The sequence below is a fragment of the Biomphalaria glabrata genome, chromosome 2 (genome assembly GCF_947242115.1).
Source record: "Biomphalaria glabrata chromosome 2, xgBioGlab47.1, whole genome shotgun sequence".
NCBI classification, from domain to species: domain Eukaryota; kingdom Metazoa; phylum Mollusca; class Gastropoda; family Planorbidae; genus Biomphalaria; species Biomphalaria glabrata.
Genome location: NC_074712.1, coordinates 24,949,501 through 24,968,784, shown reverse-complemented (window position 1 = coordinate 24,968,784; position 19,284 = coordinate 24,949,501). Strand labels below are relative to the sequence as shown.

Here is a 19,284-nt window from a genome sequence, read left to right as displayed (position 1 = left end):
TTCCTTAAACTTTTTTAAAAAATCAGATTTTATTTATTTTTTGTTTAGTGCCCCCATCCGAATACAAGAAGATTATTTTTGTGCGTTTTGTCTGTTGGTCGGTCTGTCCGTCACGATTAGATTAAAAAAAACTAGAACTCTAAAAGCTATTGAAAATCTTATTTACACTTTAATGTTCCTCCCGTAACATCTCAATAGTTTTAAGTATCTAAAAATTGATTGTTCCGGATTTTTTTTGTGCAAACTAATCCACACCAACAAATATTTGTTTGCTCTTCTAATTTATATTACATTCAATTTCCATCCTTAAACGTTGCAAAAACACATTATCAATAATATGTTGTTCCGTTTTTTATGTAAATAGCATATTAATGCTAAATCAAAATCTCTATACTGACTTATATTTCATTAAGTGTAAAAATGTTCCGGATATTGTTTTATAAAACATGAATTATGCCTAATGATTGTTTGAAATCGCATAAGTTACTAATATTACACTTATATTATTTGACAATGCGTCACTATAATTTAGTTATCAATATCAAATTGTTCCGTATTTTCATCTTTAAACAAATTTTAAAAATATCGACAATAGGTTGTTCATGGCTTAAAAAAAAAGTAATTTACTAGAATTGATTACTGAAAATTACTTTTTAGACATTTAATTTTCTTGCTAAAACATAACATAGAAGTTTTGTAATCGATAAAGAAAGTTCCGGATTTTGTTTCTTGCAAATCGTCGCCAGAAATTTCCGAATTCATTTAAAAATCTACTAACGCCAAATAATTGTTTGAACTCCCTCTTCTAATTAATAAACAAATAATCTTCTCATTTACGAAATAATGTTTTTACGGGTTTTTATGAAAAATATTTTAACTCACTACTCTCTTACAGTACATTTAACTTTCTACCTAAAACATGTAAAAATCTAATTATCGTTAATATTATGTTCCGATTTTTAAGGAAAACAGAATCCAAACACCAAAGAAAGGTATGAAAATCTCTCCACATGGCTGTAGTACATCTAATTTTTATACGAGACCATCCAAAAAATTTAATTAACGGTATTACATTTATCTGAAATTCTCTTTTTCTTTTACTATTTATACAAACATCCGGAACAATCTATTATATAAACTTTTCAATTGTGTTCATACCTAAAAATTATTGCGATGTTTTGAAACGTAAAATAAAGGTTAATAAATTTTTAATAACTTTTAGTGGTTCTTTTTTTATATCAAGATGACTGACAGACCGACTGACAGACAAAACGCAAAAACAATGCGGCTTTGATCTTTTTTAAATAAATTCTATTAGAACTAAGTGCACCAATGTCTATGAACCCTTGTTAAATATCTCGTGTAAATAAAGACATTTTTTTTATGGTAGGCCTACCGGTACTAGCCTATTGTGAGGTAATGGAATTTTTTTTATTTGACGTCATATGAATGGACTCTTTAAATGTAGGCTAATGTTAAAAGAACGCACTCGGTGCACCAATGTCTATTAACCCTCGAAAAATTGCTCGTATTAATGAAAACATATTTTAGTCTAACTAAGCCGTGTGACGTAGTGTTTTTTTTTCCTTTGACGTCATATGGAATGAATTCTTTAAATGAAATGCTAAAAGAACGCACTCGGTGCACCAATGGCTATGAACACTCGATAAATGGCTCGTATTGATGAAGGTGATTTTTAGTCTAGCTAGGCCGTGTGACGTAGTGTTTTTTTTTTACCTTTGACGTCATATGGAATTAATTCTTTAAAAGAAATGCGAAAAGAACGCACTTGGTGCACCAATGTCTATGAACACTCGATAAATGGCTCGTAATGATGAAGGCGATTTTTATTTTAGCTAGGCCGTGTGACGTAGTGTTTTTTTTCCTTTGACGTCATATGGAATGAATTCTTTAAATGAAATGCTAAAAGAACGCACTTGGTGCACCAAAGTCTATGAACACTCGATAAATGGCTCTTATTGATGAAGGCGATTTTTAGTCTAGCTAGGCTGTGTGACGTAGTGTTTTTTTTTTCCTCTGACGTTATATGAAATTAATTCTTCAAATGAAATGAAAAAAGAACTCGGTATAGAAATGTTTATTAAGCATCGTTATGTGACTCGCGTTTAAAAAAGGAATGATATCTTGATTTAGATCTAATCTAGATTTTTGAAAATCTAGATCTAGATTTTTATTACAGTATATCTAGATCTGGATTTATATTCTAATTAAAATTATTTTAGAGCCTAGATCTAGAATTTCTAGATCTAGTTTAGACTAAAATAGACTAGATTAAGATGTAGAATTTCAATTTCTAAACTTAAAGTGTAAAAAAAAAGTGTAGATTTTCATTTCCAAACGTTTTGTTCAATATTGTAATGTTTTAATACACTAAAACTAATGTACTATTTTGTATTTAATTTAAATTTACGGCAAATGAATCTTTGAATTATTATTACATTTGACCATCAAAATTAAATCACCTCTTGAATATTATTTGCGAATATGCAGATCCGACAGGGATCCGACTTCGACGGGGGCGCCTCTGAGTTTTGTGTAACACAAACTCTCTTTGTAATCTTGTTTCATTATACAGTAGGCAGGTGGTAGCTCTATTGGGTGGGCCCAATCTGTGCATCTCGGTCTGCGACCAAGGGGCTAGAGTCGCATGAGCAACCAGACATCACAATTAAACTAAACTAACCTAGCTAACTAAAAGAACAAACTAAAAGTAAAACAACCAACTAAATTTATAAAACAAACTTATATACACTTTATTTATACAAGAAAAAAAAAACAAATCAATAAAATATATATGTGCAAACGAAAATATACAGAAACAACTAGACCAAAACAACTAGATAAACGAAAACTAAACAACTAATCAACCCTACTTGATCTATACTATTACAACTACTATCACTATCCAACAAACCAAACCCAAATAAAACCACTAGTTACCCCGATTCATAATAATCCACCAAGATACCCTACAAGGCAATAGACCACTAAAATAACCTACAAAACAATAAACTACTGTAACTGACTTTTTCTAATCTAAACCTCACAACTACTAGATCAACAGGGCATAACTATACAACAGTTTTGCAGCTATTTGCGGCAGCAATAACTGCGGCAGCAATAAAGGCAGCTATTTGCGGCAGCAATAAAGACAGCTATTTGCGGCAGCAATAAAGGCAAGAATTATAGCCTGCAATCATACAAAATAAACAAACATAAGACAATATTCACATAAGAAAAATAAAATAATAATGAACTACTTGAATTAGACTGGTCTATATATAGTCTAGCGCATACTCCCAATACAAGCATGAGGTAATTTCGATTACCTACATGTAGCTAATAAAAGCAATACATGAGTTTTGCTAGACATCCTAACAATAAAATATTAATAAAAATACATAAGAAACATAAGATAATAAAATATTTACAAATAGACATAGTATAGAAAAACAATAAGGGGATCATTAGGGATGGCTTGGGGGGGGGGGGGGGGTGACGCTATCCAGATTAATGGAGCTTCCGGTTCTATCATAGTCCACAATGGCTAATTACATAGCCAGTGATGTCTCTCCACTAATCAGTCTACATCTAGACTATAACAGTAGATGTAGGAACAATTAATACAAACCTAACTAAAGAAAGTAAAAATAAAAACATTTTCCAACTTACAGGCGGTCCCAGCTGAAATTACACCACACAAAAATAATTTAATACAGGCACAACTGTCAGCACTGACCACTGGTCAAGACAAAAGAGAGCTTAACGTGGTTCCGGAGCTAGCTATAACTGGTCAGCGCGAACATATCGGAGAGCATGACGTCACGCTAATTTTCTAAAACTAAACTGGACTACAAATGTCCATAATTTGTACCTAGCCGTACACAACAATAAAATCTAGCAAATTACTAAAGACACGGACTACACAACATTGTATACCAAATGAAACAGTATTGAAAAGGGAATCTTAAAAATTAAATCCTACAAAAATACAAAAAGGAAGATAAAAAGTTATTTGTATTCTAAACTCAAATGGGGGCTCTATACCGTTTACAGACCTGCACATAAACGGAAATTAAAAAATAACAACCAATCCAACACTAATGCCAAAGACAAAAATAAGCAGAACTAACCATGGAACTATACTAATGGAACAACAGCTCCTAGTTTTTACTAGGGGAGTGCCGTCGCGCATTTTTTTTCGCGCATGGTGCAATATGGAGAAATTCAGGAGGATGCTAAAGAAGAAATTTACTCCTCCAGTCACTTGGACTGACCTTCAATGAGAGTAAAACTTTCCTACGCTTTATTTTATTAGATCTCTAAAAATTTCATCCATTTTCTCACAATGTTTTGTGATTTATAAAATTTTCCTGAATAAGGGATCGTCACAAAAGTTATTTTTTAAGGCCATCCCATTAAAATAGCTGTTTTCAGTACTTTCACATTTGGGTATTTTACACAAAATCTGGATTTTTTTTATGTACATGAAATCATTTTCATCTGTCCCGCGTAACCAAATCCTCCACTTTTCCCGGTCACCAATGTTCTTAACAAGATATCAAGAGAGAGAGGCTGGTCTATTATTTGCGTAGTCCAGCCAGCTTTTCTTCTGACAAACCTTTTTTCGTTTATTCTCTTGAAGGATATTTTTTTTAAGTTAGTCTTACAAAATACAATTCCAAACCAATTCATGCAGTTATCGTCTTTTCACAGTATTGAGGAGTCATCCTTTTTGCCAGCCAGAGTGTTAATTGACAAAAGTAAAAAATTTATTATTTTAATTTTTTAGTAAATATTCATAACTATATCTTTTATATAATAATATATTTTTTAAATAATAATATCTTTTATATAGACATGCTTTAATAGATCTAATAAATGATTAACGCGGCCCTACCAATATGGGTATATTAATACTTAAATCTGTGTATTTTAAATTTCGTATGCGCATTTTTTTTAAATCGAACTTATCTATAGATCTCTTATATCTAGAATAATCTAGATCTACAACACCCAGTCTTAGACTATGGTTCTAGATCTATTTAAAGATATTTTTTTTAAAATAACTCAATAGATCTAATAAAGTCATGATTTCCACTCTATTTTCTCTAGATCTAGACCATACGAGATCAATATGAATGTTTATAGATCTAGTCTACGTCTAGATCTATCGATCATCTATAGCTATATTAGTATATTGCCTGGCCTGCAGTGTAGAGTAGATCTACACTACATTGTAGTAGGCTACCTGTTACGACCTGTACTAAAATTAGTTTATTATTAGTAGATGTAGATTGTAGATCTATAATAATAATACTTTTTAATAGTAGAAAGTAGATTTATAATCTATCAATTCTATCTAATCTAGATCTTAATCTAGACTTCACATCACACTATTAAGTGACTATTATTGATACAGACAGTGAATCATGAATGGATAATAATAATGATTTAAAGACCAACTGAAGAGGTTTTGGGGTCAGACGCGGAAACCGGTGTAATACTTTTTTTTAGTTTCATAATGCTTAAAAAAACATACATACGAAATATTAGACATATATTCTTTGTAATTATTTAGATATAAGCAATTTAATGTGCGTTTTAGGGACTATTAAATTTCACAATCTCGAAGCCATTCGAGATCAGTATTTCCCAGACAACCAAGGTCGATGACGTAGTTTAAGGGAAATTAGGTCAAATTTTTCAGTTTATGGCTTAGCGTATTTCCCTATACCTTTTTACAGGAATGCCTGTTTCTGAAAACAAAGGCGACTAAAACACACCAATTTATAAAAAGTGGATGTTAGAGTTGGAGAAATTAGGTCAAATGACGCAATTTATGGCTTTGCATGTTAGATCTACTGTTTGTCGGCTTATTCTTGGTCTAGTCAAGCGAACAGCGTTTCAGCCCACGCAGTACCGCGCGCCTCAATTCGTTTTAGTCAAGTTACGCAATTTATGGCTTATGTTACTGCTTCAGGCGTATTCTAGTTCTACATCTACTGTTTTTGATCAAGAGCTAGATCTTCTTTTCTCAGATCATTAATGATGTATGAAGTAGACCTAAATTTAATAAGATGAAGTCTAGATCTAGGAATAGTAGTAGGCCTATTGGATATTTAGAGATTAGACCTATCTATATAGATCTATGTAGACTGATCCGATCGAGGTGCTGGGCCTAGATCTAGAAAAACAAAGTTTAAAATCATATACTCTATCTATACACTGAATAGTGATTATTAACCTATAGCCGTCCCTAAATAGGCCAGATATGGGGAAAAAACAACATTAATTACAATGTTGAGCTCATTCAATGTAGTTATTGTAGTACACGATTATATTTAGTTTGAATCTTTAGAGTCACAACCTCGTACAACACTAGCAAATAGCTTTAACCTTAACCTAGACTTAAAGGTAGTCTGATTTAGATCTACTAGATCTAAATTTCTAAAAACAGGCAAAAATTAGACCTAGATCTACCAATTCTATATTATTATTAATATACGAAATATGGATTTTGTTACACTCTTACTTAAATAGTTCTATAAATCTATATGTAAAAATTGAATTTTCATTTATCTCACAAATAGAATCATTAGATAGTTAAGTTAGCAAGTTAATCTGTAACTGTAACAAAGTTTTAAATTGTGTTTAGACTTTAAATAGAAGAGATTATCCTACTGGAAAAGGAGTTGTTTTTGTTTTCTTTTCTCTGGGAAGTGGAAAATAAATTGTGGCATCAATATAATATTCAGTAATGCATATAGGCTACTGTTGATGTAGTTATGCAACTCATTTTATTAAATTTTAGTAACCCAATTATTGCCAGTTAATCACTGAATATATTTATTTTATTGTTATTAAAAAATGCAGAGCTATTCATAATTTAAAGTGTTAAATAAATAAGGCTGGCAGTCGAGTCGAAAGATTAATGAGGAATGCAGTATTTTCCATGGCTACGCAGCCCTAGCTGGTGGTCAATTTAAATGTTCTTTACGATGTCTACGTCTTCCCTCGGCAGTGGATTTTCTTTTGGCCTCTAATGAGTAATATCTATTCCAACTTGCAATTTCTAATAAGTAGCATCATTCGAAGAATGAGATCCAACTCTTATTTTTTTTAAATGTAACCCCTGTACAGATCAAGTCATCATTGCAATGGACATTCAAAACTGCAATAACATAGAAATGATCAAAATTTCAATACGTTTCGAAACGCAGAAAGTTGTGTGGTTTGCGCTCCGAACTGTCTTCTCTGTGGTCTCAGGTTCAAACATTGACCACTGCCATTAACTAACATCCTGCTGGAGTTTTGGGCTATGACTTAATAATATTAAATCCTGATTCGAAACTTTGTCTAAACCTAGCAAGTGAAAAAGGAACATACTAAAATAATGTTGTGTGTATAATGAAGAACTCTATTAAAATGTGATTTTGTATTTACATTTATTGGTATTTATTATATAAAATAAAATTGTAGAATGTTTCTGTGATTTGTTTCAAAATAGAAACAGGGAATATTAACTCTTCTTGTATTTCCAAAATGATGAAAGATCCATCTAGTAAACTTGTCTGTATGCCACATGTCATATGTTTTCTGTAAAATAGATTTTTAAAAATTTATTTATTAACATTTATACTTAATTATGTATACATATATATAGAACTAGTGGTTATATATATATATATATATATCTTATATGTTATACTGATTATCTGATCTAACATAAACATCTAACTCTTATTGTTCTTAATAATAATAAATTACTTAGGTTGCAAAGTTCGTAAAGCAAAGTTAATTTGATCGTAATCTTGTACTTAGTAAAGATTGAATAAAATTCAAAGTCGAATTTTTTTAAAATACAAAAGCTTAATTTCCACTTATTTTCCTTATTCCCACCCAGACTAGGCCCTGCGCAATCAGTTTCACATAAGGCCCCGCAATCGCTAGGACCGACCCTGTTTAAGTTTAAGACATGTCACATATTTAATATTACCAATATAAATGATGACTTATTATTTTTTAGGTCTAAGGTCTAGCCTTATTAATAAGTATAGTAAGGGCTAGTAGAGGGCTATATTAGAATTAGATCTTTTTTATAAATATATTCTATAGATTTAGCTTAGGCTTTAGGTTTAGTCCTTGACTAATATAATATAATATTTATTTATAAATATCTATGAATAATCTTTATGCTAGGACACTACTCATTAGGTCTTACTACTCTTACAATTAGATCTAGTACTATTACAGAGATATACAAATTCAAGCATTAAAAAATGTTGGCGATTGGGCTTAGACTTAACATAGATCACAGAGAGGGTAGTCTAGATTACTGTAGATTGAGTCTAGATCTACTTAAATCTACTAGTTTATAAACTATTACTCTAGTGTCTCTAGTATAAGTATTAAACTCTATTAGTATTACTACAAGTCAAGTATTATTATTATATAAACTAGATCTAGTGAGTGACTAGTAAAAGTGTTAGAAGGCCTAGCTAGAATTAGATCTAGAATCTAGAAATAGATAGATCTATCCATTTAGTTTTGTTATAATAAAAATTATAATAGACTTATACTTTTAGTATACTAGTATAGTTTATTATTATAATTTATAGTAGATCTAGAATCTACTACTATCTAGATCTAGTCATAAGTGACTGTCTACCCCCTAGCCTAGTAGTCTAAGTCAAGTCTAAGAGTCTAAGTAGTCTAGTCCTCTCTATTAATCTATCTATAATAATTATATTAATTAAATAGTCTGCTCTATAATATATTTAGAAAAAGTAGAAGACTATCTTCAGGGCATTTTGGTGCATTCCATGATAAGTAGCATTTAAAAATTTTTGACAGCTAGATTTAGATAAGTATATCATCTGAATCGCTATCAATAACGTATCCAGCCATGTCTATTTTTATTTACATTTTCTCAGTCCATTACAAGACGTCACTTCCGGTTTCGGCCATTGAAGCTGATTTTCAAATCTCGTTATTTTTTCCACTTTCAAATTACTTTTTCTAATATAAATACGCTTTTCTAAAATCTCAAAATTTTAGGAACTAACTTTGATGCTATCTACTGTCTGAATCAATCGCTATCTCAATTTCGAAAAAAACCTCTTCAGTTGGTCTTTAAATATAATGATCTAGAGTATTCTAGAGCTATAAATAATCATAGTCACCGTGATAGTGCCCTTTTTAGTCAATGTAGTCAAGTCAAGATAGTGGAACGTAAACTCGAAGGTTTAATACAATACAGTATAAGTAGAGTCTATGAGTTAGTATTTATACGATCAAATATTTTTGTTACTTTGTATGTCAATGTCTCAATTAAAATAATTAATATCATCAGCCATATCATTTTAAATATTAAAATATTATAGTAGACATAGATTTCTATATTATAAATAGATAGATTAGATCTATAAAATATAATTTTACAAACTTTATAAATGATTGATTTTATTTTTAATTGATCAGCCTTCTAGACTAGATCTAGCATCTCTAGCTAGACTCTAACTTGTAGTTTGTAGATATTGGAATTGGATCGAAATTCACCTTCCTAAATTGTCTCTAAAGTCTGTATCTGATTTGAGAGGCCCAACGAGGCAAGTGTCTATTAGTACTCTGTCTCTTGATCTATCTAGTAGGCCTACTTAGCTATTGCATTAGCCTTAGCCATAGACACCATAGTGTAGTCAAATCTTGACAACTAGTCTTCTAGATCTAAGCTTCTAGAATAATTAGATCTAGATCCAGTTTAGATTTAGAATATAAAAGTATTTTACTAGCTAAAATACTAAATCTACTTATCTAAATTCTAGATAGATATACAATATATAGATCCAGTTTAGATTTGGAATATAAAAATATTTACTAGCTAAAATTGCTAAAATTCTAAATCTACTGATCTATACTTAATATTTTAGATATTATATGACATCTACAAAAAGATAAAATTTATGCAGGCCTAGATCCCATAAATTTATAATTGATCCAGATCTATCAGTAAAAGTTACCTTCGACGGGAAGTTTTACCCAATCTAATCTATACAAGACAATTTATAATCCATGCCTCGCCTACACCCCATACATTAAATAATAGTTTCCATTCCATGCCATGCCCAGACCCATGAGTTCATGAAATAATAAATGATGTGGTGTCAATTATGGATCTATCCCCTGAAATTCAGGACTTTAATATAAAACTCACATATCTAGTTAATTATTTGCTATGACACTCTGATCAACTTGGACTTGTGTGATACATATATGTTTCTTATCATCTTATCTTATCTAGGCACGACATGGCCTAAATTGTGCCGATGTGCCTCAAATCAACAAATCAAATCAAATCAAAATCTTATCAGATTTAATGAATGAAGTTTTGGTGCATTTTAAGTCTACAAAAATATCATCAGGTGTATTCTAATCATTGGTATTTTTCCTGGCAACATTTCTTTTCTAGTCTGTGATAAATTATAAATAAAAAAAAATGTTTGTAATGTTTCAGTTATTAACAAGTAGAACCATGCCAACCAGTTCTGATGATGTACCAGAATGGCTCAAGGATCATACTTATACTATTTCTACTCTCTGGGCATCCATTCAATATTTATTGTAAGTACTACTATACAATTTTTATTTTAGTTATCAAAAAGATATTTTATGAAGTGTGATTTTCATGGTCAAGCAACATCCAAATATCTGGGATGGAATTTAACATTTTTCTCTAGTTTTTTTTTTTATAACACTCTTAAGCAAATTCATCTTTCATGAATGCCTAATATAACTTGGCTGTTGTGCAGGCCATTCCTTTACAATAAACTGTTAGATGAAATTAGGCAAAGTTATGTCTGATAATTTGTATGTTTCATACAACAATGTATTCAATTTAATAATATTATTTTTTAATTTTAATGTTTTCAAAAGAAATTAGCCAATATGCCTAATTGTATAATTACAGTTATGTTTGGAAATGCAAGAAAAAGGCATGCATTCCTGACAAGTCAATGATTGGTTGCACCTCTAAAAGGTAAGGCATTGCAGTTTTTCCCTATGCACTTTTCTCATAAGATGAAGTACTTGTATTTTTGAAAAACTAGTTTTCCATGAAAATGTGAATCATAATATATGTTATAGTTGCTTTTAGATGAGTGCAATGTCCATCAAATTAACTATCTGCCTTCACCTTTAGTAATAATTCATAACTATTAAGGTCAGGGCCATGTCTACACATTAACGCAGTAGCTCCTTTTAGGTACAGACTATTTTTAGAATGGCAAAATTATATAATTATACTTAATAACATATATATACGTTTAGCATGGTCAACACATATGTCACACATATTTTTATTTTTTTTAAATCCTTTTATTTATTTTTATAACTAGATAACTTTCTGTTATGAGAAAAGATGAGCTTCTTGGACTTCTGCATAGCACCACCAGAAAGGAAAATCCCATCATGTTGCAAAATAAAAGTCGTGGACCAATTTTAATTTAAGATATATATATTATACTGTAAGCTCTATACATATTTATGTATATCCTGTCATTCAGCCAACAGGTTTGGATTTAGTATTTCTTTAAATCTGTTTGATATTGTACTTGAAAACTATTAATCTGAGCCCCATTAAAACAATAGGGAGTGCAGTGAATGAGTGGTAAAGCACTTGGCTTCTGAACTGAGGGTTCCTGGGTTCGATTAAGACTGGGATTTTCAATTTCAGAATTCAAAAGGCTAGGGATACATGGCAATAGTAAGGAATAAGTAAAGGCAGTTTGGGGATCTATGGCTGAATGGTTAAGTCATGGGTTTGAACCTCTGTGAAGACTCAGATTTAAATTTTTTAGATTTTTGGGTGCCCCTGAGTCCACCTAACTCTAATGGGTAGCTGACTTTCGTTTTGGAAAGTAAAGATGGTTGGTTGTTGTGCTGGCCACATGATGCATTGGCCAAAGAATCAAATGACCTTAACATCATCTGCCCTTTAGATTGTGAGGTCTGAAATGGGATTTTTTTTTCAAAAGGTGGTTGGTTGTTGTGCTGGGTACATGACACCCTCGCTAACCATGGGAACTGATAAACTTTATATCATCTGCCCCATAGATTGCAAGATATGTAAGGGAAATTTTACTTTTTTAAAATTAAAATAAGAATCTAACAAAAGTAAACATATAAAATATGGTGCATTCTCCTTAAAACTAAAACATGGTGTGAAGGTTTAAAATGTTGGAAAAAAAAACCAACATCATATATTCTTAATTCCCTTTGCAAAACTTACTGAGAAGAACATGCATGTTGTTCCCTCATAAGTTTCTTGACAGAGGAAATCTTGTTTATATATTAGATTTGAATTAAGCAAATTAAGAAAAAAATTATAATCATTATTTCAAATGGTTGCATCTAAACCTTATGAATTATTTTTCAGTTATAAGTATATTGAGATGAATGGATAATCATGAAATTGTTAAATAATTGCTGCTATCATTCCATTGACTAAAGAACCATACCATAATTATTTTTTTTTTTAAATTAATTTCAAAATGATTTTTTTCAAGCATAGAGTTCACATAGATCTTGAGTGAAATTTTTTTTTTATTTGACTAATGCTTCAATTTTATTGTATCATATTAGTTTTTAATTTTTATTACCCAGAATATTTAAAAAATGAGTACACTATTTTCATGTAATATTGTAACTTGTAATTCACACAATGCTCAAAATACGCTATAATCTTTAGGCCATACAGATTTGTATAAATTAACTTGTTTAAATACATTGTAAATGTATATTGTTTGGATAAGAATAAAGTTTTTCTGTAGACAATTATTGTTCAAGATTTGTTAATGCTCCTGCTTAATCAATTATATATACAGGTCATTAGTTTTAACACGTCTGATAATAAATGACAGTACAAGTTAGTGAATGAAAATTTGTCATTATTTCAGCTGCTTTATGCCTACATCAATGTGAGGTACCAGTACTTTGATTGTGTCATATAACAATTTAAAGCAACATTTTGAAATGAATAGTCTGTAGAATTGACAGTAAATACATTTAAGTGATGGGCTGTGATCTGCATGAATTGAGAGCTGATCATGTATTGAATTTGTGTTTTTGATCTTTACTTCAAGTAAATGTTAATGAGCAATTAATTTTTAATGAATAAATAATTTAAAAATAAATACAAAAGAACCATAAACATCTACTTAAGTTTAATACATTTTTTTTCATCAGAACAGAATTTCCAACTTTGCAATCTTAAAATAAAATATAATTTATTTAGAGTAGAGTCAGAACACAAAATCATAGTTTTAAAATATTAAGTAAATTAAGCTAAGCTGTGATCTCTTATAAACATTTGTATATAGACTATACACAATTTAATTATTATTTTTTATCAAATTGCAGGAACTAGTACATGTACTTATGCCTATTTGACAATAAAAAACCTTAGTCAATGAAATAGTAATACTAGTAAATGAGATAAAAGTAAACTAAATATCATCAATGCTATTGAAGCCACACTTGTTTTTTTTTTTTTTTATCTTGTTTGGTCGACTTCAATTAAAGTTGCTATTAATTTCACTGATCGTCTTAGCTGAAATGCCAGTGTCGTCTCTTTGAAACCTAAGCTTATTTTCTTGGTAACTGGAAGTCCAGATATTTGGAGTTTCATTTTAAGCACCTATACTTTCCGAAATGGTCTTCCGATAGGCAAAACCGTTTGCCTAACATGTCATATGCACGTAAAGAGGTACCACAGAAATGCTTTAAAGACAAGCTTAGGCGCCAACTTACTTTAACTGACATAGAATAAGAGAGCACCTGGTTGCATACAGCTTCAGAACGAGACAGCTGGAGGTCACTTACAAAGGTGTGGTATACACCAATGAAAATTAATTCTACCACATTCTACCACAGGTGGACAATGGTTATGCCTGTGCTCAGTGTGGCATAATATGTAGGTCACAGCTGGGGCTGAGTAGCCTCTGGAAACATAGCATTCCTCATAAGTCTTAGGAGTCAAAGACAAGCCTATCATTTTTGTAGCATAGTTTGTAGCTTCTGTAAATGTATGAAATGCCGTCACAAATGACACAAGTCCTCTGTGAGTTTGATGGATTATAAACATCTTACTTCTTTGCCTTATATTAAATAGTCCTTTTCTCTGTTCCTCTAGGTACTTGCGTTTATCTAAATATCATTGATATATCGTAACATGTCATCAAAATAAAAGCTAGAATCTCTGCAACTCGTGTACAAGTCAGAAGTCATCAATAACACTTGCCATTTAAAAAATAACAATTTAGATTAGTCAAATTAGTGACTGATTATTCGATTCATTTAGGCCTATAATTTTTTTATTTGAATACATAATGATCCTTTACACTTTGTGACTTTACTAGTATACTTTGGAGTAGACTTGTTGAGCTAAAGTTGGAAGTAGCCTACACATTGAGTTTTACTGTAATCTACTAGATGTAGATGTATATATATTATATAGAAGTAGAATGAGTATCTCATCAATAGTATCTGTCATATCGTGATCAGTAGGCGGCTGCAGGTTTATAGATCTATTCCATGACAAAAACCCTGGCTAGATTTAGATCTACTGGTCTAGACATCTAGATCTAACTAGAATTAAACTAGAAAACTGAATTAGAGAAGTAGCTTTCTGGATCTAGAACTAGAATCTATATTATTAATATTAGATCTAGTTGCGTCGAACGCTTAATTTTTGGTTGTTGTTTTTAATAAATGCACATAAAATACATTGTATTTTGGCAATAAAAATACCCAGTTGGTAGTCAAGTAATTCTAATAATTAATTAATGAATGACTATCAGTAGGCCTATTTGTTTTAGATCTATCAGATTCATATGACTATGACTTATTATTTATACTTATTTTGTATCATTCGTCCAAGAAAATCTAGCTCTAGATCTATTTCATTTTAGATTAGGCTATAGTTGTTGTTTTTTTGTCATTTTATTTAGGCTACAATATTACCGAGATGAACTTTTTCTTTGTTTCACACGAGACGTGTATGCCTATAGCCTAGCCTTTCGATAATAATAATAAAAAAACGATTAGAAATGCGTAGCTTGGAGTGTCAAAACTGTATTAGGCCTCCTATTTTTATTTTTATTTCGTGCAATTTAGTATATCGTAACAAATACGCTTTTAGCGGAACGGTAGACGGGTCTTCATCCAGATTTAGTGTAAATAAACCAAACACAGAAACACTGAAAGATTGTATTTTCGGAATTTAGATTCTATTTTTGTGAAAAAATGTGGCATTTTATAGGGTGGTCGAAAAAAATAACTTTTGTGACGATCTCTTATTCGGGAAAATTGTATCTATTATATCAGATAGAAAATGGATGAAGTTTTTACACATCTAATCAAATAGAGCGTACGAAAGTTTTACACCCATTGCAAGGGACTGACGGAGTAAATCTCTTCTTTGGCATCATCATGGATTTCTCCACATTGCACCATGCGCGAAAATGATGCGCGACGGCACTTCGACTCTCTTTGGCATTGTAAAAAACTCGAAGCTGGTGTTCCATTAGTATAGTTCCATGAACTAACCAGGGACAAAAAATAGGGAAGAACATCCACAGCTCTAAGACTATTTAACTATTTTAAAAACTACTTTTCCTCTACGAGTAAAACACAAATAGCAGAAAAAGACTATTTTAAAAACTACTTTTCCTCTACGAGTAAAACACAAATAACTGAAAAAGACTAAAACTAGCAGAAAGTTATAAATAGCGAAAATTACAATATACTCAGCACTGAACTATATAAACTAAAAAGACACTAAATTACAAACATCATAGCCCTGGCCTATATAAATTATAAATTAAAATAAAGATAAAATTAGCTCCAAAATTATATCTAGGAGCGCCAGCTCACACATATAAGGAACACATGAACATGATGGGAAACATGAGCATAGAAGGTGCGCACTGTGATAAACTAGACTGAGAAGGATGTCAACATTAGGAAGAGAAGAGAGAACGATTTCCACCCAAGTTGAGAGCCTAGATAAAGATGTGATCAATACATGTTATTCTACATGTATTTGTGATGTCCTGTAAATAAACATAGATGTGCCTCGTTGAGTTGTCTCACTTAAGTTATTACAATTGGTGCAGAAGTGTGATTATAGGCAACTCAACGAGAGGAGGTAGGCTTTGATTACAATGACATATTTGAAGTTATTACATCAACTCTCAATTAAAGGGCTAAGACAAGAGCTTCGGGACCGAGGTTTAAAATCACTCGGTTGCCGGGAAACGCTCACGGCTCGTCTGCGGCAAGCCCTGATCAATGAAGAAGATCCGGAGACCTACAAATTTGAAATTGATCTTGGGATTGTTGAAGTCATTGGCAAGATCCAGGACTATGTGGATGCATTTGATGAACAACTGAACATGAGCAGGAACATAATGTTGAACAAAGTAGATGAAAGTGTATTGAAAGTAGAAGGCCAAATAGACAAAAGTAATAAAATTGTGTCGCAAGCACAAGGAGGAATAAACTCGTTAGAGAAGGAGCAGTTGCCTGGTCAGGACTGTGGTTGCACAAACAGTGGTGATGGAGGCGCTGGGGATTGGAGCGCTGTCTGTGACTGTGTTTTGGGCAAGTCTGGCGGAGATGACTTCAAGACGAGAAACGTGACAACGATTGCTGCGACGATCTCAATTGTGATATATAGAATTGAAAGAAAACAAACAAATGAAGAAACTAGAGAAGTCTGTTATGTGCCTGAAACTTTTGTTCCTGGTATACCTGCAATGAGCCGGACAGATCAAGACAACGTTGGGTCTGCGTCCAAGCTTGCTGCTGTGGGTCTTTTTGTTCCTGGTATACCTGCAACGAGCCGGACAGATCAAGACAACGTTGGGTCTGCGTCCAAGCTTGCTGCTGTGGACCTTAAAGACCTGTTTATCTGTCAGTACCTTTGATGAGAACTCAAACCATGAAAGCCTCAAAACCGTTTCTGATTCCTTGCTTTGGATGTCGTCGAGTGAAATTGCGAATACGGGCCCCAACAATGGCCTAGACAGAAACAACGAATTTAACTTTGGCAGCGGCATAAGAGAGAACTCGATGCTTGGCAACTGCATTCAGGCGATTGACTTGAACTGTATATGCGGTGTCCTGTGGGGACAGTGCCCATGCCAAGAAACCCAGCTACAAGATCTGAACTTGACAGAAATGTGTACTTCTGCCCACTTCAGTGAGAGTGATTTGAACGGTGGGTAATTAATTCTAGCGAATCTGATGTAGTGGTGGATGAACATTACAAGTATGCTTCATGGGCATACCTTACAGATGAGGCTGAGAAAGACTATCTGCTTCAAACCATGGCTACCAGTGGGCATACAACTGTGTCACGAGACGTCCATGGAAAAGGTACGCTGACTCAGCGTCTTAGAACAACAACCTTGGAATCTACAGTGATCGCCACAACCTCCATTTGTGTTACGTGGCTGGCAACCCTGACCTCCACTAACTCTCCCTGTGTCAGCTGGCTGGTATCAGCGACTATCGTCATGAGGTCAAAGCAGCGACCACGATATCGTCTCAAGCATAGACTGGCCAACTGGAAGAAGAGGAAGCGACGACCGCGGAAAACTGTGCAGATGGCTTTGTGGGCAACAGGCACCCTAACGTCTGTGGTTCCCACCGATCAACCTTCACCTGAACTGTCAAACCTCTACTGCACTGTTTCTTTTCGAGACGGAAAGCTCTAAGAAGGGGGCAATGTTATAACTCCGCCATGCGCACCGCCATCTAAGCGAGAAGGTGCGCACTGTGATAAACTAGACTGAGAAGGATGTCAACATTCGGAAGAGAAGAGAGAGCATTTCCGCTTAAGTTGAGAGCCTAGATAAAGATGTTGTTCTACATGTATTTGTGATGTCCTGTAAATAAACATAGATGTGCCTCGTTGAGTTGCCTCACTTAAGTCATTTAATATCAGGTGACCGAGCCTCGCTCGGATGAATAATTTGTTAAGGAAGAATATATACCCGAAGTCATTTTGGGAATATTGTTGTAATTACGAAAATGAACGATCGGGTAAAGACTATCAATCCAAAGAGTTGCTTTTTCGTTCTGTCAGTTCTCAATGAAGGCCTAATTGTACATGGCGATTAGAATAGAAAGTCCCCCCCCCCCAACAGTAGGCCTATAGAAAATCACAGCTCACGTCTTAACGTTTTACATTGCTTCTAGGCTTGGAAGAAAGTCTTTGCAGTATAACTTCTAAAATGGTTACTTTCTGACATTTAATATTGCAATTAATATATTCATTATGGCTCTGAGACATGGACACTTTACAGAAAACAACTAAGACTTCTTGAGTGCTTTCACCAAAGATGCTTGCGCTCCATCATGGACATACGGTGGCAGGACCGCACTACAAACAGCGATGTCCTTGCCAACGCCGGTATGGACAGTAAAGAGGGACTTCTTATGGTCCGACAGTTGCACTGGGTAGGGCAGGTATTCCTAATGGGAGACGAACGTATGCCCAAGGCAGTCTTTTTTTTTTTTTGGTGAGCTAAAAGGTGGTCGACGTAACAGAGGCGCCCAACGGAAACGCTTCAAAGACCAGCTGAGGCGTCAACTTTCCTTGGCTGACATAGAAGAGAGCACCTGGTTGTATGCGGCCTCCGAACGAGAAAGCTGAAGGTCACTCACGAAGGCCGCGTGATAAACATTTGAGACCAAAAGAAAATCTGCTGCCGAGGACAAACGCAGATGGCAAAAGAAAATCTAAATCGACCACCTGCGGACAATGGTTATGCTTGCCCTGGATGTGACAAAATATGTAAGTCACAACTGGGGCTGCGCAGCCACGGGAAATACTGCATTCCTCGGACTCGAAGACAATGCAAAATCTCTACGTTATAGTGTAAAACGTACACCTAGTTACAAAGTAAAATCGCGCATTTTTTCCTTTGAGACTTAAAAACATCCGCGTAAGTATTATAAAGAAGCGTTATTGTGAGGAATCTCTGTTACTCTGACAACCTTTCAGCTTACTAAAAAAAAAAAAGATTGCCAAAAATATGTTCGCGGTCTTTGGTGAAGTCGTTCAAGAAGTCTTAGTTGCTTTCTATATGGTACTCATGTCTCAGATCCACATAGAGGGGTTGAGAGAATCACTGGTTGACACTGATTTTTGTAGACAGGCGGAGCGATTTATTTCGCCCCACTCTCGCTTAGAGG

The 19,284-nt window shown here is 33.2% G+C and overlaps 2 long non-coding RNA genes across 2 annotated transcripts; one reads left to right on the top strand and one right to left on the bottom strand.

Moving 5' to 3' along the window:
• Positions 1-7,450: 7,450 nt before the first annotated feature.
• On the bottom strand, positions 7,451-9,081 carry LOC129924815 (uncharacterized). The gene is made up of 2 exons (XR_008776752.1): positions 8,948-9,081; positions 7,451-7,620 (listed from the first exon to the last, which is right to left on the bottom strand). It is a non-coding gene; the product is annotated as an uncharacterized LOC129924815 (long non-coding RNA).
• An 89-nt stretch (positions 9,082-9,170) lies between these two features.
• Positions 9,171-12,855, top strand: LOC129924812 (uncharacterized). The gene is made up of 4 exons (XR_008776748.1): positions 9,171-9,301; positions 10,538-10,644; positions 10,991-11,059; positions 11,418-12,855. It is a non-coding gene; the product is annotated as an uncharacterized LOC129924812 (long non-coding RNA).
• Positions 12,856-19,284: the final 6,429 nt, after the last annotated feature.